Source organism: Pleurodeles waltl, chromosome 2_2, assembly GCF_031143425.1.
Source record: "Pleurodeles waltl isolate 20211129_DDA chromosome 2_2, aPleWal1.hap1.20221129, whole genome shotgun sequence".
Lineage (NCBI taxonomy): Eukaryota > Metazoa > Chordata > Amphibia > Caudata > Salamandridae > Pleurodeles > Pleurodeles waltl.
The window spans coordinates 722,097,911-722,119,885 of record NC_090439.1 but is presented as its reverse complement, the minus strand read 5'-3'; positions in this window follow the sequence as shown (position 1 = coordinate 722,119,885).

The following is a 21,975-nucleotide window of genomic DNA, read 5'->3' as shown; positions in this document are numbered from 1 at the left end:
TCTACCTGTTTTGTAGATGGTTTTGATGGTGGCAAGGTCCAGTTCTGGAGGGAATCGGTCCAAGGCAACAGTCTCAAGCAGGCAGGGGATGGAGGTTGGTCAACATGTCTCTGAATTGACTAGAACATGTATCAATCAATCAATCAAAAAATGTATAGAGCGCGCTACTCACCCGTATGGGTCTCAAGGCGCTGGGGGAGGGTCAGGGGAGGGGGGAGGCCGATTTACTGTTCAAAAAGCCATGGCTGGAGCTGTTTTCTGAAGAGCAGGAGGTTCGGAGTCTTGCAGGAGGTTGGTGGGGAGGGAATTCCAGGTTTTGGAGGCGAGGTAGGAGAAGGATCTGCCTCCGGTGGTGGTGCGTTGGATGTGGGGAACTGTGGCGAGTGCAAGGTCAGCGGAGCGGAGGAGGCAAGTGGGAGTGTGGAAGTTCACTCTTTCGTTGAGGTAGGTTGGTCCAGTGTTGTGGAGGGATTTGTGTGCATGGATGAGGATTTTGAAGGTGATCCCCTTGTCGATGGGAAGCCAGTGAAGGGATGTGTTCATGGCGTGGGAGGTCCAGGATGAGGCGGGCGGCTGCGTTCTGGATCCTCTGGAGTTTTCGCTTGAGCTTGACTGTGGTGCCGACATAGAGGGCGTTTCCGTAGTCTAGCCTTCTGCTGATGAGTGCATGGGTGATGGTCTTTCTGGTCTCTGTGGGAATCCATTTGAAGGTTTTTCGCAGCATGCGGAGGGTGTTGAAGCAGGAGGAGGTGATGGTGCTGATTTGCTGGGTCATGGACAGGGAAGAGTCCAAGATGATGCCGAGGCTGCGTGCGTGGGTTGCGTGCATTGGTGGGGATCCTAGGGTGGTGGGCCACCAGGAGTCGTCCCATATAGTTTTGTTGGCGCCGAAGATGATGATTTCGGTTTTATTGGAGTTTAGCTTGAGGTGGATTGCTGTCATCCATTTGGCAGTGTCAAGGAGTCCGGCGTGGAGGTTGGTTTTGGCTGTGGTAGGGTTTCGGGTGAGGGAGATGACGAGCTGGGTGTCGTCTGCGTAGGATATGATGGTGATTCCGTGTGGCCGCAGGATGTTGGGAAGCGGGGCCATGTAAACGTTGAAAAGGCTGGTGCTGAGGGAGGACCCATGTATCAATATATAATGGCTCTTTCGATGACAAATGCTGACACTTGTTTCCTGGCATATGTCACTTTTGTGTCATGGAGTTGTGATCGACTATGTTAGTTTGGTGAAAGTGCTGTATGAATTCAAAAATGAAAAAAAATATACAAAAAGTTTTGTGTAATTCTTCAAGAAGTATAATTAAAAAGAGCTGTATTTTGTAATAAAAAGAAAGCCAATTTATTGTTCTCCTGCCGATGATTGACAGGAGGCAGGGTTGGGTCCAATTCAAAACACTTAAAACACAGATAGCAGAGTAGGTGAAAGTATGGCTAAATGACATACAAAGACGTAAGACAAATAAAGTAAGGAAGAAGTCGATGAGGGTACAGGGAGATGGTAATCATTTCCTATGTAAAGGAAAAAATAAAAAATGAGCCGTGATCCCCATCTCCTATTCCACCACCTAGCATGAAGGAAATAAATTCAGGTAATACTTATTTATCAAAAACAAATTTTTCACATATATTTGTTCAGTTAAGTTATATGGTATAATTAATTTACCGATATACTTCTATTTTTTATAAGGCACAAACTCCAAGTATTGGGTACTTCTAATACCTTGTTTTTGCATTGCTATTTTTGATTTGCATTAATTATAGGCCAAACGTTGTCATTTTCTGAGCATTGTCATGTCTTTTGATAGTCTTGGGAGTTACTTTATATAGCGCCGCACACCTCTCTTTTGCCAGTTCTGTGTTCAAACTTGTGACTGTCAGGCAATGGCAAAGGATCAACATTGAGTTGCACTTCCAACTGTTTACCTGTATGCCGTGCGGAGTTGGGATGAAGTACTCCTTCCGGTCACTGCCATTGATTAGTAGCCAGTGTGTTTCCACATACTATATGCTTCCCAAGGCACTTTTTACACTTAGTGCTGTCTGATTGGCACCTCTAGCATGGGACAGAGTGTGCTTTTGGGGTTTGTGTTCCAGTGTTTGGTGTTTGAGGGATTCAGAGATAGTTCTTGGGGGGAGTCTTGCATAGGGGGCTGGTCCCAGCTGGGCCTGGCAGGGAGTCCTCTGTCTGCTCCATAGGTGACCTTCAATGGCCCGTGAAGTCTGGCTGGAAGTGGGACCGCCACATTATGACCGTGGTGGAGCTGCCACGGTCAGTTCACCGACACTGCCAGGCTGCTGCAAGCCAGCAACCTGGCGGTCCCCGTGATTTTCATTCTCCGGGGCAGAGCTGCTTGCAGCGCCGTCCTGGAGATTAGGAGTCCCCATCTACCAGCTTTTCCATGGTGGTTTATAGCACCATGGAAAGGCTGGTGGGATAAGGGTGTCGGGGGCCCATGGGGGCCCCTGCACTACCCATGCACTTGGCATGGGCAGTGCAGGGGCCCCCATGCACAGCCCCAACGCTCATTTCCCTGCCTGAATTATGGGGAGTGTAATGCGCAACAGGTGCTGCTGCACCCACTGCACTGCAACCACTAGGAGCCGGTGTTAATGTTCAGGCCCTGTTCACCGAAAGGCCGGTGGGCGGAAACACTGTTTCTGCCCGCCAGCCCTGCTGTGAAGTCCTATTAGGGCTGGCGGGTTCAGGCCGTACAGGTGGTCTGAAGGCAGGAAGAGAGGCCGCCCGCCAAACTCTTAATGAAGGGCATAGTGAGGACTATGCATTGCATTTAAAGGCAAACTTCACATTGCAACTATGCACATACAAAAAAGCAACACATTATTAAACAAAATGATGTGTAAATCCATACCGTTCTTCATTGGTGGGCATATTTTGGTGACAGGTGGGGGTTGGGAGGTAAAAGGATTAAGACATAAAGCTACCATTATAAATTGCATTTTGTGGTCCAGCACTGCCCACTTGGTGTTGCAAGTAAGTAGGGTAAATTATACCCCTATTGGCAGGCATATATAGAGTGTTAACCAGATAATATTACACACACCTCAGCAGGAGTGGCTCCTTCATTAGGGCAGAGGAGTGTCGCCCCACTAATTAAATGCCCCCTTCCCCCAGAGATGAAAAATAAAATGGTAATAACGTTAAAGTATTACCATTTTATTTTTCACTAACCCGTGTCCCGAGCTGAGTGTCATGACGAGAAGGGACAGGGCCATTGCTGAGTTGCACCAGCAGGGAGTGGTGAGCTGGCCACTTAAGTTAAAAATGCACGTCTCTTTCGCCAGCTGTCTTGCAATGGCCAGTTAGACATGTGCACTTTAAACCTCTAAACCCAGCTGTCTAAGACAGCTGAGTTGAGAGCAGGCACAGGCCTTCAGTGCCCTTAGGAGCACTATGAAGCCCACTCAATCTAATCCTAGCGCTTCTCTCATGCTGTTTAACAGCACGACAGCTACACCAGGATTGGTTAGGGGAGTTGACTGGGGCCCGCGCTGGAAAAGAGAAGAACACAGGGGTAGAGAGAGGGTGTGCAGCAAAGTCAGTGACTATTTTATTTCCTTTTTTAAAATGTGTTTTATGTCTTTGTGCTCATGTGCACTAAATCATTGACATGCACTACATTACTGTCTTTAAGTTAATGTAATGCATGTCAACAAGTTAATTAATGTAATTTTGCATGTGCAAGCATCCACTGCCCATTTACCTGCCCCACCACTCTCCGTAGTTGGCAGCCACCACTGCACCTCAGCACCGAAGGTACATTTTCCGTACAGAATGAAGGAGGGGATCACTTGAGTCAGATTCTGGAGTAGAAGATACAGATCTTTTCATGACATCATACACTACACTATGCTAGGCTAAACTCTTAGAAGCTGCTGAGAGCCACTCTTCAGAGAAGGTGGACTACTCAACCCAGAATTTCGCCCTTTTTCCGTGGAGGTATGGTACGAGAATGTCTTGGACTAAATATAATCTGTCAAAAATATTGTGTCGAAATATTTTTAAACAAAATCACCTCATTGGAGTTTAAAATAGACATTCTACAGTCAAAGTGGCAATATATGTCTGTAAACAATACTCTGTAAACAATACTTTGTAAACAATGCTTATGACATTTGATACATTTGACACTAAGATCCCGGCATACAAATCTGCTAAAGCTCAAACCTCCCCCTCTAAAGAATTTCCCCTTCTCAAGGACCACCTGAGGACCCCTACCTGAGTGCTGGTCGTCTCTACCACCAGTTGTTTAAGGTCCCTCCCTCCACCACACCCTTGCAACTTCTACTTGTTGTTTCATTCCCCTCAGGCTTCAGCCTGTCCATCATTCTTGGGTCAAATACCCCATGGAAGGAGATCTTAACCACTGCCGGATGAGTTCAACTTTACCTCAAATCAGGAGCAGTTGGGAAATTTCACCTGATTGTACTGGCAAAGTTTTAAACTTCATCCACCCCTGATGATGGTGCAGGCTGATGTTGCAGGCAGGCTGTTGCCAGGCTGCAGCTGTAGGTCTGGACCACCGTGAGGAATAAAGGAAACAATACAACTTCTAAAAATTACTATTGTCAAACCCATCGTGCCACCGGTGTGTACTTATAAGAGACATAATGCGCAACACAAGTACATGCAAATGTGTGTGTGTGTGTGTGTGCGAGTGTGTGTGCACGTGCTCAGCATGCTTACCCTCACAGTTGACTGAGCCCACTGCAAGCATGTTAAGTATGTTCATCGGTGCGGGCTGTGCATGTGCACATTTTCCTCCTGACTCACCTGAGCAGCCCATCATCATATGATTAATAAGCTGCATGAAGTGACCTACGCCTCATATCATATGCTGGGTGACCAACAATGCATCAGCTCATTTAGTTCCCATTAGATTCCTCCAGCGCTTCCATTTATCTGGCTTTTTGTGTTCTGTAGCAGCTGTTCTCTGGTCGAGAGACTTGCGAGATTTCCCAAAAAGTAATTCCCCAGCCTTTTTCTCCATTAGTACGCCAGCAGTTTCTAATTAAACAAAACGCCTTCTGTTCATTGTTTCCTCGCGGGCTGTTCTATTTTCTAAAAAGCAAGCATGTTATAAGTCACACTAATCTACATAATGCAATTAATTTTGTCATGTTAAGCGTATCAGAGCATCTGTTACCTTAAACCTTTTAAACCAATTGTTTCTACTGTAGGTGCCGTACATGCTATGATTTGATTGTAATAGCAAATTTGCGAAATATCTGTTGGCACCAGGTCTCCTAAGAGTATACCATCACATGTATGTTAATGACTGTGCGGATGAGTGCTTCATATTTCCAGAATGCAAATTGTCTGAGCAAACTTTAGAATTCCCCTTATTCATTTGGTTAGGTTTACACAACTGGAACCATAGATATCAACTAGCTGTGAAAAGTTAGTGTATGACAAAGAGGGTTGTGAAAACGTGAGGCCCTTCAAAAGGTCAAAAGGCAACAGCATAAGCAACATTCCAAAGGGCAAGGAAATATTCCTGTTTCCTGTATTACAGGGGACGGAATGGCATAGTGATTGGTGGAGTGATTTAACAAATGCTCACAGGCACTATGCGCCAACAGTGCATGGAGCCAAAAGTCGCCCATCCTTCTGTTGCTGTTGGGCGTCGTCTTTTTTTGGTTGCATAAGCATATGAGATCCTAACCATAGCCTGGACTGTTTTCTCAGCAGCCTGGGTTTAGTCCATATTTTCTTAGATGATTTTAAGTTCTCAACCACAGCTTTATCCAGCACTCAAAACATCAATGTAAAAGGACCTATATACTCTGCTTATGACTTAAGGGGCCCAACAGATATATCCAACTGGGTAAGACCCCCACCTTCACCTATTGGGATATCACTACCCTTTGGTCTTGTTTGTTATATGTTGTTTGTCTGTTTTATACTGTGGTTTTACAGTATATACACATGTGGTCACCTGCCAGGCCTGCTGTGTGTACGAGCATTGATCACTTGATAGCGACTTTCTGCGCTCACAGCTTGTAGTGTGAAATTCACATGCATTATAAGGAATGTCAACATACATACTTTCTAAGATGGCACCTGAAAAGATATTTGTTCATTTGTTCTATTTATCTTTTCTATGTTTTATTTGTTAGGGGACCACCCATTGTTACATTTCTTATCTAGGTGTAGGGTAGGGATTTTTCTGGTCCTTACTGAATGGACCAAGAGGTGCGAAACATGTTGACCCGATATAAATCACATCTAACAGCTACCTGGGTGCATTAAGCTATTAGGGCAGAGCTCCTTTTTTTGTTTTTACCTCTGCCAAGGGAATCGCTATATAAAAAAAAAATAGGTACCTCCTTAGTCAGTTTTAATGCACTCAACACCTTTGGCACTCACATAACCTTACACAGGACACACCCTCACACACTAATCCATCATTACAGCAAAAAATAAAAAGATTTCCTAGAAAACAACTGTTAACGCGTCCCTTAATGATAATTTATTACACATCAGGACTCGTTTTAGGCCAATGAATCTTTTGAACCAGTTGAGAGACACCTTAGGACGCGATAGCTGATCAATATGTCAATCAATACATCAATAATGTCATCAATATTTATCACGACAATGCATTTCACCTTAGTCAAAATCATTAATCAATTCAAGAACACTACCATGACCTTTCAGCCATGAATAACCACACCTTGTTTAGTAGAATTTTGTGAGTTTTATTCCCTATTGTTTACAATTCTAATATCAGGTATGTCAATCTCAAAGCCAAGAAACATAATAGCATAGTCACGATATGGCAACTTTGGTGAGATTTCATTAAAGCGAGAATCACAAACATCAGAACATAACACGGCGTGAACATAGATCAAGTTTAGCAGAGTGTCAATAACGTGTCAGTTCAAAAAAGCATAGTCTTAGTCGTTTGTCTATTTGTGTCAGTTTTAACCACTGATTAGCATTCGCATGTTGGGCTTCATGCAAAACAATTTAGAACACTAATTTGGAAAACATCTATCTAGGGTCAATGTCAAAAGTAAGCAGTTGGTACCTAGAAAGGAAAAGCAAACAGACAAATCACAAATGCATTGTCATAATTACCCTCCAAAGTTTAGGTCAGCGCACAGGCTCAGTCTTCGTCTTCAGGACATCAGTCAATTCGCCATCAGTCAATACTCACCTCCGGGGCAAAAAGGTGCACTTCCCTCATAAGGAGGTAAAGTGTAAAATGGACAATTCTAAGGGCGAGGATGGTTTTAAGTAAACCAACAAGTCACCAAACAGAGTGACAAGTTTCTGGATAAAATCAATAGCATTCCCTAACCCACCTCCTAATAACTCCCCGTGACATGGGTTTTTATCTCTTTTCCATTGTACATTCCCCCAAAATTGTATTGGTCATCTGTTATACCCCACTATCTTGAGCCTATCAGAAAATACATTAGGTAATCCAACTCTTCACCCCATATTGTTTTGCAAGTCTTTGATTGGTCTTCATAATTGACGTCTTCAGAGGTGGCACGTCCGGTATGATTTCATCCTTCTGTAATTCTTTGCACATCTTTTGGTCAGCAGTTCCATTGTCTTTACCAGTTTGAATGACCTTGTACATAACATTAATCTACACTGTTTCAATTTACTTTTAACATTTATTCTGCAAACAAGAGAAACTGTGAGAACAGATCTAACATGGTTACATTCGTCTTCTAATTCGAAAAAAAAAAAAAAGGCAGGGTCATGTCCCTTTGTGAGTCAGCATTCTGAAAAATAGAAAAATGCATTTAATATGAGAGCCAAGACAGCTAAGCTTCAGCTCATGCTAACTTAAGGCCTATGAGGATTTCAGTACGGATTCAATAACACAATCATTAGTATAAACTCATTTAAACATATTATAAACATTTTGGTCATTATTATTAGTCTATGTATACATTGGTGGCCACTCCCCGTGGTCACAATTCAAGTGCACGTCTAAGCAAAATTACTATCATTATAGTTTCTATGCAGCATTATCACACATTGATTCATGAACATTTTATGTTAATATAGATTATATAAGCTACGCTCTCTCACACCCTCTTGTTGGTCCGGTTAGGCATTGCAGTCCTAGTCACACAAGAAGCTAGCCCTATGTTGAAGCATGACACCCATTTGGGTGTGTGAGGGTACAATTTTGTCAATTGATTCTGATTAGGAGCATAGGTGCTGGACCTTTATCAGTTCCCTGTCCACCCTCTTTGAATTATAATGAAAATTCTTCTAGCAATAAAGAACAATGCATCTTGAAACTTATTGTCTGATGAAGACGTTTTTCAGAAGGATTTAGAGTCTATTGTGACATGTTCCCTGTTCATAATCACCTTTTACATTGATGTTGTGAATGCTGGATCAATCTGTCGTTGAGTGTTGGAAAGAATTTTTTGGAAAGGGAGGGTGGACTGGCTGACTTTCCATATCCGTATGCATCCAATGAAGCTATTCTAATTTGAAGTGGTTACTGTGATAAGAGTGGCTGTTATGGACCTTGGCCAATTCTTGTAAATTGTTCAATGTTTTTAAATTCTTCAACCATCTACTGCTTTTGCTTGATATCTAATTCAAAGTGAATGGGTGGGTGGTTCAGAGGTGTTTGTATTGGACACAGCATACCCTGTTCCAAATCTGTTTAAGGGTTGATGTGTCTGTACATAGCAGGTTTATGTTTTTCCTGATAATTCATTACTTGTCATATAATAAGGTGAGTGCTAAATTCAAATGCACAAGACAAAGCTTGTTACACGGTTGCTGCATAAATATTAAATAATAAATACTGCTATGTGCCCTACATTTGTTGCACTAATGTATGTGAAATAATGGAAAAACAAAAATTGAGAAACTACTTTGGAGTTAACCAAGTCACGGAAAACCAGTTTTAAGGAAAGACAATATTAGGGAAATACAATTAAATCAATAATTGCATTAGAATGAAAAACTGTAATAGCTAAACAGTATTATATTATTGTACTTAAAATCTAGAAAGCTCATTACATTTCCAATTGAATATATGTTTTGTAAACATATCCCATATCAAATCCCAATTAGTGAATAGTTTTCAAACCTTCTCTCCCTATTTCTCTGTCTCTCGCTCACTCTCTCTCTCTCTCTCTCTATATATATATATGTTTAAACACATAGATGTATAGATGCATCAATAAAACTGACTGCCTGGGCCCACTTAGTGACAGTGTCCTGGGGACCACAACATCCAGCACACCATCTTTTATCTGCCTAAGAGTGCAGGTGGGAAAGTGTAATCTACTCACATCCGGCAGATGCAGAAAGTTGCTCCTGCCAGGTGGGAGCACAAAACGTTCCTCACTGCCTGTGTTCTCAGGCAGGGAAACACAGAATTGCTCCTAACCGAGGGTGGGAGCAGTGCTGGCTCCCCCAGCATCCAGGATTTTGGTTGTCTTGGGGTCCCCTCACAGCCTTTGAGTTGTGCAATGTTGTATAAGAACAAGAAATAAAAATAAAAATGCTTGCTTCTTCAGTAGCAAGGAGATGGTGGGGCTATGGAGGCCATGGGTTTCCCCATGCATCCCCAAACAGAAGTAATTGTTTGGGGTGACCAGGGGGGCACTTCGCCATTCCACTTTTGAACAAAAAACAGTTAAAAAAGAAAAGGGTTGCTGGGTCCTGAGAGGCCCCTGGGGCAACTTGCAGAGACCCAATGGAAACATGGGGGTCCAAGGGCTCCCTTCACAACCCCAGCAAAAAAAGTTCTGGGTGTTCCAGGTGGGCATGAGGACACTCAAAAAATAAATTTAAAAAATTGAATAATAAATGAGCTGCGAGTCATTCACTAATTATTTCCTACTCTTTGCACAGAGTGCCCAGTAATGAATAGTGAGAGCTTTTAAGACATATTTTCAAAGCCTGATGGTGTCTCTAGAAGAGGCAGGGGCACCACAAAGGGCTTTTTTAATCTTGCGGTGCAAGTCACATGTGAACACCAGGAGGATGGTGAACCGGATCCGAAACCCAGAAGTGTTGTTAAGGAGCAGGGCGAGGCTCGCTGCTGTCGACTCTGCAGGTGCGGCTGGATAAATTGGCTCTTACTCCTGCGTTCTTCCCCACCAGCAACAACCAGGAGGAAGGGTAAAGAAAGAGAAGGAGGAGCAGGTGTCTCTGCCGGACAGCGGTGCAGTGGTGTGTCAGTAAGCGCAATAGGCTGCGGCACCTCAAATCGCCCAGAAGCATCCACCATTAGGCCGATGCATCTAGTGCCCACTTGAGATGTCCGCTCACCCACTGCCCCCACATCTAGTGCATACCTTCTGTATATCACTGCTCTCTACTCCACGTTTTGATACCTGCTTTCCCCTTCCACTGGTTCTCCTATTAGCTTCAAGTTGCCACCACCTCGACTTCCTGTGTTCCCTGTGCTCCCTTGGTGTGGTGAGTTTTGCAGCCTTGGGGGACAGTCTAGGCCTCAGCTCTATATCTATTCTGCACTTGACCCTTTGCATTGGCGGCAGTCTGACCGACACCGCAAACCCGGTGGTCATTAGATCGCCAGGTTCATAATGAGGCTCTATGTCTCTTGAGTCATTAAATCCATGACCCCAGCAGAGTGTATCATATTTTTTTTTAATTATTCCTAGCTGGAGCGATATGCTCTTTAGCTGGAGTGCAGACTCTTAGGGATTGGATCTATGACTGTACTTTGTACCTTGAAAAATGTTTGAAATAAAGACTCAAAAAGATGTTGATGCTTTTTTAAATAAAATTGTATTAGATTTTTTGTAACAATCACTTTGCTCTGTGGGAAACATACACATCATTGTAATAATTGTTGTTTTTTGACAAATACAGTACATGTGCTTTATATATGGTGATATCCTGACCCCTTCATTAAGCCAATAGACCCACTTTTTATACTTTATATACTTTGACAAAGGCAGTAGGTTTGCCTTACTTAAAATGACACCCTTCATATTCAGCCACACACTAGCTGGGTTTTGGGCACTAGGCTCCACACCCAAACCCCCTGCTGCACATGGCTAATGTGCAGCAAGAGGATGGCTGCCCCCGGGGGGGTGGAGGTAGGATCTGGCCACAAACCAGGCCCTGGAGTCAACCTCATGCTGAGTACAGCCGAAGGCCTTGCGCAGCATGGGGTTGGCTCCCCGGGCGGGACTGGACACAGGACCAGACTAAAGGCCAACCCCATGCTGTGCAGGGTCGGAGGAGGAGGGACTTTATACTTAGATGAAAATGTCAGTTAAAACATACTGTTTTAAACTAAGAAAACCCTTGAAATTCACCAGTTATAGTTATCTCAAGTAATATATAAGCAATGCAAAGGGTAGAGTAAATTTTACAAATGTGTGAATCAAAAAAGTGTTTAGAAAAACGAATATGATTTGTATTATAAAAATGTTTAATCAATCTCCTTTCATGATATCACTGGTTAAAATCACATTCACCATTTGATCTTTAGTAAGCTTTTATGTGCTAGGGGGCTGGTTTAAGAGGCCCTGGCGCCTCCTTTTGCCACATTAGTTTAATTTTTTTTATGTTCATGTTGCCCAACGAGGGCATAATCACAGCGTCAGATTTACAAAGTGGCGCAGTGCATGCATTGCACCACTTTGTAACCCTTTGCGCTACATTACGCCTGCGCCAGGCATAATGTATGTAAAGGGGGCGTACCCCTGTTAGGGGGGCCGAAAAAATGGCGCAAAGAAATCTAAGAGATTTCCTTGTGTCTTTGTTTTTGGCATTTTTATTGCCTGCAGAGAGTAGGTGTTAAAAGGAGGCACACCATTGTTTTCAATAGACCTCAATGGGCTTTGCAAGTTTAACATCAAAATTTTGCATGCGAGTCCTGCAAAGCTCTGAACTAGCATAAAAAATGTTGACGTTAGTTTCACTACTGCCATGGTGCGTCGTATCTTAGATGCTACACACACATGGTGGCGTTAGGGTGTTTCTAAGGGGTGCAAGGAAAGTGGTGCTGCACTGGGTGCAGCGCCACTTTCCTTAAATCAGGCCCCATAAATGTATAATATCAATGAAATTCTCAAAAACCAAATTTAAAGAACAACAGCCTGTCTTTTTGGACAGCCAACATGTGTTTTATTGTGTCCAAAGCACAATTGCTTCTTTAGAGCTGTCAAGAGTGCACATTTATTTATACTGTATTCAAACAGAATTGGCCATAGTTAAATGTGACCTACAAGAGTAAACCATATAAAACAGTACACACATACTACAAATAGATACATATTAATGACATACAAAACTATTCTTACACATAGATTTTCTTTGTATTTAGATGTGCCCCAACAATCAATTGCAAAAAATGCAATATATTTGTCCCATTCTATATTGCATATAGTATAAATTACACAGCCTTGCACATATTGGACCAGCTAACAGATTTAAACTCTCCTAAAAGGACCAGGTGGAGATTATTTCTCATTGAACCCTATGTTTATGGTCTGTGCCCAGTAAAAGGTGTCACATGCTTACATTTCAATAAAAGACAGAAATTTAAAATAGAAACATTCTTTCCGATATAGTTATTTAAAATACCTGTGACTACGGTGTATATAATACGTCTCCATTTTTTTACTACCTATAGTTTTTATAATGTTCATCTTTTTCTATAATAACCATCTGAGTTCAATTTATGCAGGCTACATTCTCAAGATCATTTTCCATTCACGCTCTACAGTCTGAATTGTCTCAGTATTAGGGTGGGCTATAAATTCTTCTACGCCGGTGGAGTTGGCAGAATTTTGGCCCCTCCATGTTACGCTTTTAACACGGAGTTCTGGCCAAACTCCACAAACCACTGCATGGTGGAGTATTTTCACACAGCCGCGCAAGTGATAATTAGTGTACCCTAGCATGATTTTATGGCACTAGAAGGGCACCTGGAAAAATTTTCCTAACATGGGTGGTTGCGGGCAGTCATAACCATTTGCAATGAGAAAGCTGCCGCTCAAGTAGAAAATCTACTCGAGTGGCAGCAAAATCCATTCAAGAAGTAGTGCTCTCTGGCACGCTACATGGTGCCTTAAAAATCAGCTCGAGCAGCCAATGTGCCGATTTCCACCCATTCATGGAACTCTGTGGAATCTTGCAGAGTCAACATGTAACTCTGGAATTCCACAGAGTGCAACTCAGTGAGTTCTGCCCACCCCTACTCAATGCCTCATAAGAAAATGTAACCAAATGATGGCTCATATGACAAAAAAGCTTGTGTTTTATAATTATGAAATTAATTTCCTAAACACTTTTTGTCATTCAGACTTAAATCTCTTGATATCTGCTAATCCTATCTTCTTTTTCAAACAGTATCACATACAGGAGACTATAATCCCAGACGTATGTCATGCTGGGGGTTTAGTAATCCTAAATCATTGTCACATCTCTCTCATCCAGAACACAATAATTTGACCCCATTTTTTTTGCATGTATGCTACTAAATTGTGTTGATCTAAAAAATTGAAAAATAATTTCTCATGAAATAGTCACCGTATATACTCACAATCCAACACAATATGCCCTACAATCGACACATCTGTATCACTATACTAAGCTCTCTATTTGTAATGTGTGCACAAAATACTTCTCACTCACTTCTATCTACATAACACCACCCAATCTTTCAACACCCTCTCCGTTCACTCAAGCCTATTCCACTTGTTTCGCCATACAAAACTGCATTCTTTCCCTTAATCACATGCTTAATGGAAAATAATGAATAGATATTTTCTTATAATCGATGGCTCCAGTGATACATTATCTTTAAGCAGCTACTGAGACCTAAATGCTCTCGAAATCCTTTGTGACCATAACTCTTGTCTCTAACTCTTCAATTAATCAGCTAAGCAGGCGCCTTGGTAGATACTTACTTCACACTCAAAGACAGCAAATCATTGATCAATTTTCCAGTCGCACACCATCTTTTAACAAAACTTCAGACCTGAATACACTTGATAATTTTTCTAACGATACATTTTATCACTAACTTCACACCTGATCAGCCAAGCCACCCACTACCAAGCACTTACTGGGCACCCAAAGCCAACTCATCAGCGGTTCAGGCATTGGTTCTCTCCTTTACAACTCATCACTTCAAACTAGATCTTGTGTGTCCAAAGTGAATTAACCCAATTATGTTTGAAAATCTAAAACTCATTACCAATTAGGGCTTTCCTCAATTCTTTAAAAAAAACAAATCTAACGCTACCACCACAAAATGCTATATAGCGGTGTAAATGTTTGACTTGATCTATGAGTATGCAATGAAATTATAAAAAATATTTTTCTAAACGAAATAAAAAAACAAAAAATTCCCTCGCAATCTCCATGCCATTATTTCACACAGTAAGCTGAAATTAAATAAAAAAAACATTTAATACAAAACCGACATTATGTCATATGGCAGTATTATTAAAACTCACAGGGTGCTATAACTTTATTTGCAAGTTTGGAGATCAACCCTAGCAAAACAACAACAGCATTGGCAAAGCCAATAGGTCTCGCCTATGAGAGCTATTGGCTTTTGCAGTGTTTTGAAGCCATGCTGTACAGCAGCACAGATACTTTGTAGTGTGGCTAAAACTAATTTAAAAATGCCCTACAACACGCTGTTATACAGTATGGTTACAACTCATTGCCAAAGTCTGCAATGCCAATGTTGTACAACATGAACAAAAGGCAATGACTGAATCAATAGTCCCAAAAAGAGACCCTTTTGGCTTTGCCATGCTTGTTAGGTCTCAGCACAACACCCCTGTGATTCTTAGCAAATCAGTTAATATACCCATGCATGGAAAATAAAACAAATATGATATTTGGCAAACAAAATCCTACCGCGTAAGCAAGGCAATTGCATCCATGTCCATTTCTTAGTGAAAACACATGTGGGAGAAGATAACATCTGTTGTCACAATAAAAGCAGATAACATCTGTTGTGACAATAAACACCTATTTTCTTCTTTGAACTGCATGTGCCATAGTAAAACATAGCTACAAACAGCAAAAGGACAACAGGGGAGAAGAAAAAATCAAAGTGGTACCTTAATCACAGCGCGTTCAAGCAATCAAGCTGAAGCAATCAGTACTTTGTCCATGCCCCAGCTAAAAGAAAATTTAGTGAATCCAGCACATGCTGGCCAATTAGAAGGCAGCAAATAAGAGTGACAATTAAGCTAATGAATGTTAAGCAATGGGCTGGCTGCAAGCAATATCTTGAGCAAGCAAGAGAGTATGCAGTGCCTACACTTTTGCAGGAGAGACCTAAAAGGCCACGTAATTTCATTTTTTTTTTTTTTTTCTGCAACACAGTTTACACACCAGCTGTTCTGAACAGCTGCCACAACTTCATCTAACTGATGCAAACATAATACCAGTACCAAAAAGTCATATCCCATTCAGTAATAAAGTTTTTAAACACACTTTATCACAATCTATGCTACTTGATCATTTTAAAACTGCATCTATGTAATGTCAGTATAGAAAAAATTAATTCTCTCATTATACTTTTGTACAAGCCTGTCTTTCTTTCTAGTTAAAAAGAAGTAATTTAGGGGTACATTGTAGGATTCAAATTATACGTAATTGCGCACAATAATCTAACTTTGAATATCAGTGTTCTATATCTGTCACCATCAATTTAGAAGTTCACAAAATAGTATCAGCCATTTTTCAGTAGTGCTGAGAAACCACATATGGCTAGGCCAGCCACATCAGAAACATTAAGGGCGTCAAAACGCAACTCTTACTCATCAAATTGAATTACAGACTTCATACCGTCACTGCCTACATGTACTAAGAGAGCAGTAATATTTTTAGGAAATTATTCCAGTAAAGGGATTTTAATTTACTCGTATTCACTATATCAATATTTTTAAATACTTCTAAGTAAAACATATGGCAAACAATAACATTGGAAGCCCACAATCCCTTTAGTTGGTCCTAGTTTTCACTAATTATCACATCTGATCGTCTTTAAGGGTAAGAAAACTACTGTTTTCTAGAGTCAAATACAAATACAAAAAATGATTTCCACATTTATTTGGACATTGATGACATTGATATGATCACATCTCTCATACCACTTAAAAATATAATATGATGTACCCTTCGGGATTCGAACTTCATGCTGTTTTACGTTATGGTTCACCTTATGACATACGTGCGCTGTAAGCATTGCATTACATTTCTAAGCTAACAAAAAAGTATCACACACTTTACGGTAGTGGCAAAAAAGCCATATATGACTATACAGTACCACGTAGGAAAAATCAAGGGCTGAAAAACTCATCAGTGGTAACTACGGATCCCATACTGCCACCCTTCACAAGTTCTAATAAAGCAATAATATTTCAGGGAATTATTCTAATAAAGTGACTTTAGTTCACTCTTGTTTACTGTACCAGTATTTTCACTCAGTCGATGTCATTTGAGATTTCATTAGTGGCGTCATAAATGATATAATTTAACATGTAATGAGTATGCCCCTAATGTCCATTTCTAATTTTTTATAGCGCTTGATTGCCGAAGACGTCTTGCCACTGGTACTGTCACAAAGGGGATTAGCAAAATATACAAAACTTAATGAGTAAAAAGCCAAGTCTTAAGAGATTTCCTAAACATCATTAAATCTGAACAACTCTTTCAATTCATGGGAAGGGAGTTCCATAATTTTACTGTTCTAAAAAAGAAGCATCTACCTCCCCAGGAGGCTCGTTTATCTCTAGGCAACACTAAGTGCTTTGGTTCTGTTGATCTGTGATTTCGAGAAGGTCTACACCAAATACATTTTTCCTGAATATGTTTGGGGGCAGTGTTGTTTAGGGCTTTAAAAGCTACGCAGAGAGCTTTGAATTCTATTCTCTCTTCTATAGGAAGCCAATGAAGCTTTTTTATGGCTTGAGATACAGACTGATATTTTGGAATCTTCAACAGGAGCCAAGCTGATGTGTTCTGAAGTATATGAAGTTTGATAAGAGACTTTGGCCCTCATTATGACATTGGCGGTACGTGCCGCTTACTGCCATGCTGACTGCTGCCAACATACCGTGACTGCGGCGGTATACCGCTACGGTTATTATGACCCACACATAGAAATCTGCCATTATACAGACACACACATAAGTCCGCCAGCCCAAAGGTCAGTGATAAGCTGGCGGTACCAAAACCCACACCGTTACGCCAATAGAAATACACCCACAGCATCATGACCCACGAGCTGCGCTCAAATTATACACACACATACAAAACTACACCACATTGAACAATTCAAACTACACACACCTGACACCCATACACACACCACACCCACACCGATATAAAACACACACACACACTACCCACAACCGTTTACAACCCAAAGAATTTGACAACAGAGAGAGAGACAAGCCAGGAGCGCCCACTGAATCTGTGCCACAAAACACCATCACACATACACCATCCACGCACTTCACAGCACACACCCCAACACATCACCCCACACACCCTCACACATACCACTCACAATACACCCATGGCACCACAACAACACCCCAGATTCTCTGAGGAGGAGCTAAGGGTCATGGTGGAGGAAATCATCCGGATAGAGACACAGCTATTCGGATCACAGGTGCAGCAGACGTCCATTGCTAGGAAGATGGAGCTATGGCGGAGAGTCGTGGGCAGGGTCAATGCTGTGGGACAGCACCCCAGAACAAGGGATGACATCAGGAAGAGGTGGAACGACCTACGTGAGATGGTGCATTCCATGGTCGCAAGACACCAGATAGCTGTACAGAGGACTGGCGGTGGACCCCCACCTCATCCCCCAAAACTAACAAGTCTTGGCGATCATGCATCCTGAGGGCCTGGCAGGAGTAGCAGGATCACTGGACTCTGGTAAGTCAAATCTTTAAAACTTTATCCCTCCCTACCTGCATGCCATCACAACCTCCTACCCCTACCCTCAACCCATCACTCCACCACCTCACATATACCCCACCATCACGCCCAACCCATACAAATACCAAGCCCTGCATGCAAGACCAATTCATGGACCCCCATCACAGACATGCATGGACACCCATCACCACAGCATGCACACTAGTGACAATCACTTAGCCAACCAAATCACAACTCACACAAGCCAAAGCTGCCATGGTAATAACAACCATTGAGGGAAACATACCCATGCACAAGATGTCACACGCAGAAACAAAAACACTGCATTTACATCCCCACAGGGCCCCACACATCGTCACCGGAGAGGAGGTGCCAGCAACATCCTGCCCCCCCCAGAAGAGGCCCACAGTGATGCCAGCAGCTTTGCATGCCTGAATCAGGATGACCAACCTGGCCCATCAGGGACCTCTGGATAGTCGGTGACCCAGCCACATTCCCAAACCACCACATAGCCTCCCCCCTCAGGAAACACCAGAACAGCACCCATCCTTCTGTCCCCAGTACATGTCAATCAGCAGTGTGTCCACCACTACAGGGACCCAGGGCAACCCCACAAACACAGGACGATCAGGGGCCTAGTGCATAGGGCTGTTCCCTGTGAGTTGTGTACGCCAATGGTAGTGTTGTTGCTGGCATTGACCAAGTGTATCCTATGTCTCTCCCCCCCTCTTTTTGTTTTGTCACTCTATTCTTTTGTGCATTAGCATCATCTGGCGGAGGAGCAGAGGCACTAGCGACGGAGGGAGCTGCATCCCACATGGGCCTGGAGGCTGAATCCACAGACGGTGAGGGCACCAGTGGGAGGGATGGCGAGGGGAGCACCACGACAGAGACAGGAGGGGACAGTACCGACAGCGAATCCTCCTCCAATGGAAGCTCCTTGGTGGTGGTCGACACCTCTGTGCCCACCACAACTACAGGTACATCCAGCACCCCCTGTACCAGCACCGCCCTCCCAGCAGCCCCTCAGTGTTTTTCCCGTGCCCGCTGACCCAGGAGGGTGGGCATCTCCTTTTCCCCAGGCACCTCAGGCCCTGCCCCAGTCAGCCCTGCTGCCCTCAGTGAGGAGGCTATTGAACTCCTGAGATCCCTCTCTGTTGGGCAGTCAAACATACTGAATGCCATCCAGGGTGTGGCAGGGCATTTGCAACAAACACATGCATACCTGGAGGACATTCACTCTAGCGTGGCGGCCCAACAGAGAGCATTCCAGGCTCTGACCAACTCACTGATGGCAGCCATTGTCCCTGTCTCCAGCCTCCCCCTCCAACTTCCTCTACCCAGTCCCAATCCCCTCAACCCCAGCCTATCCCAAGCACACCTTCAGACCAGCATTCACCCAAATTAACACACAGAAGTGGCTCAGGCAAACACAAGCACCACACTTCATCCCACAGGCACTCACACAAGCATCATCCAGATGCCGACACACCAACATCCACTGCCTCCATTGTGCCCCCCTCCTCGTCCACCTCCCTCCCAGTAGCGTCTCCACTCACACCTGTATGCACTACATCCTCATCCTCTACCTCCATCACCAGCACACCTATCACTACACGCCCCTCACTGGCAGTCACCACCCCCATATCCACGCACACGTCCCGTGTGCCCTCTCCCACTGTGTCAGTGACCTCTCTTCCCAAAGTACACAAACGCAAGCACACAGACACCCAACATCCATCCACCTCACAACAGCATCCAGCCCATGCACCTGCACCCAAACACACCAGACTGACACCACCTACAACCACTCCCTCTTCCACCACTCCCAAACCTTCAACCTCTTCCCGCCCCAGTGTCCCTAAGAAGCTTTTCCTCGCCACCATTGACCTATTCCCTACCCCTCCACCCTCTGTTCTTCACTTCAGGCCAGGGTGGCCAGAACCCATCCCAGCACCTCAGACACCTAGTCCACGGCCACTGTGGTTTCTGCAGCTACTGCAGGTGTGAGAGGGTCCAAGGAGGCACCCATCAGCACAGCCAGTGTGCCAGCACCACCCGCCAAGGCCAAGAAGGGGCCGTCCCCAAGCAAGGGGAAGGAGGCCCCACCAGCCAGCAAGGGGAAGGAGGCACCACCAGCCAGCAAGGGCAAGAAAAAAACACCAGCTTGCAGAATCAAGGAGGCACCACCATCTGCCAAGGGCAGGAAGGGGCACATAACACCAGCCATGGCACTTCAGCCATCCGAGGCTGCAGGGGAAGGGCTGGAGCCTCCCCCCACCACTGACAGCACCTCCACCTGCACAGCGGCCAGCCCCGCCATCTGCACCAAAGCCAGCACCGCCACCTGCACCGTGGTCAGCAGCAGCAGCCCCAGTGGGCAGCCGTCCGAGGCTGCAGGTGAAGGGCTGGAGCCTCCCACCACCACTGACAGCACCGCCACCTGCAGAGCAACTGCCATCCACTAAGCAGCCATCACCGCCGGCGAGCAGTGTGTAGTAGTGACTTCATGGGCTGCAGTGTGTCCTGGCCCCTGCAACACCTGTTGGTTTGACACCCAAGTGAGAGACTGTGACCTTGACCCATCTAGGATTAAGCACAGTGGGCACAAAGCCCCCTCCAGAACCAGTGGAAGAAGGCATCCACTCACCCCCTCATTGGCAGAATGAAGCACAGTGGGCACAAAGCCCCTTCCAGAACCAGTGGAAGAAGGCATCCACTCACCCCCTCCTTGGCAGGATGAAGCACACTGGGCACAAAGCCCCCTCACGAACCAGTGGAAGAAGGCATCCACTCAACCCCTCCTTGGCAGGATGAAGCACATTGGGCACAAAGCCCCCTCCAGAACCAGTGAAGAAGCCATCTACTTGAGAGACTGTGGCTTTGCACTCCCCAGGACCAAGCAGTGGGCAAATCACCCACTTGAGAGATGGTGGCTTTGCACTCTCCAGGAGCAAGCAGTGGGCAAACATCCAACTTGAGAGACTGTGGCTTTGCACTCTCCAGGAGCAAGCAGTAGGCAAACCACCCACTTGAGAGACTGTGTCCTTGCACTCCCCAGGACCAAGCAGTGGGCAAACCACCCATTTGAGAAACTGTGGCTTTGCACTCACCAGGAGCAAGCAGTGGGCAATCCTCCCACTTGAGAGACTGTGGCTTTGCACTCCCCAGGACCAAGCAGTGGGCATGAAGCCCCCTCCAGGCCAGTGGCGTTGTACCATATTCCGGCTGAGGTGCCCCCCCTTCCCCATCCCCCTTAGGTGCCTGTGTTTTTTTGACCTGATGCCCCTGCAGTGTTCTCACCGTATTGAGGCAGGAGTCAAGTGTGGCCTTGGCCTATGTGTTATCGCCCATGGGCCACGGACATTTTGGAGTGGGCATTGTCCCTCCTTTTGAGTATGTTGTGCATACTGTTTATTGATTTAAGGATGTATTTATCTAGAAGTGTACTATTACACTCATTTTAATCCATTCCTTTTGTCCTTGCGTTATTCCTGAGGGTTACAGGGTGTATATGTAATGTTGTTGCATCTGTTTGTGTGTATGGTGTTGTGGGTGAGGGTGGGGGTGTGGGTGTTGAGTGTTGCGTGTGTGTGTGTCACTCTCTTTTTCCTACCCCCCTCCCTTGTGTGCTAGCTGCAGTACTCACCGTGATCATCTTCCCCGGCGTTCGTGTTCCTGGTGTATGAGGAGGTACACCAGCATTGGAAAAATGTGCAGCTCGGGCTCCATGGCATCGTGGTTCTTCCTTGAGTGTCGAGAGGTGAGTCATTTCCCTTCAGTGTACTGTTTCCGCCGTGCTTTTGATGGTGTTGGTACCGCCCAGGAAAAGGTGGCGGACAGGCCTGTTGTAATGCTGTGGGCGGTATATTGTCTTTCGTATGGCTGTTGGCGGTTACCGCCGCGGTGTTTGTTGCTACCGCCGTGGAGGTTGGTGTGTTAAAGTGGCTGTCTGTGTTGGCGGTTTCCGGTGTGGTCATGATTCCATTTCTTTTATCACCTGCATGTTGGCGGTATTACCGCCGCTTTATTACTGACTGCCAGGGTTGTAATGAGGG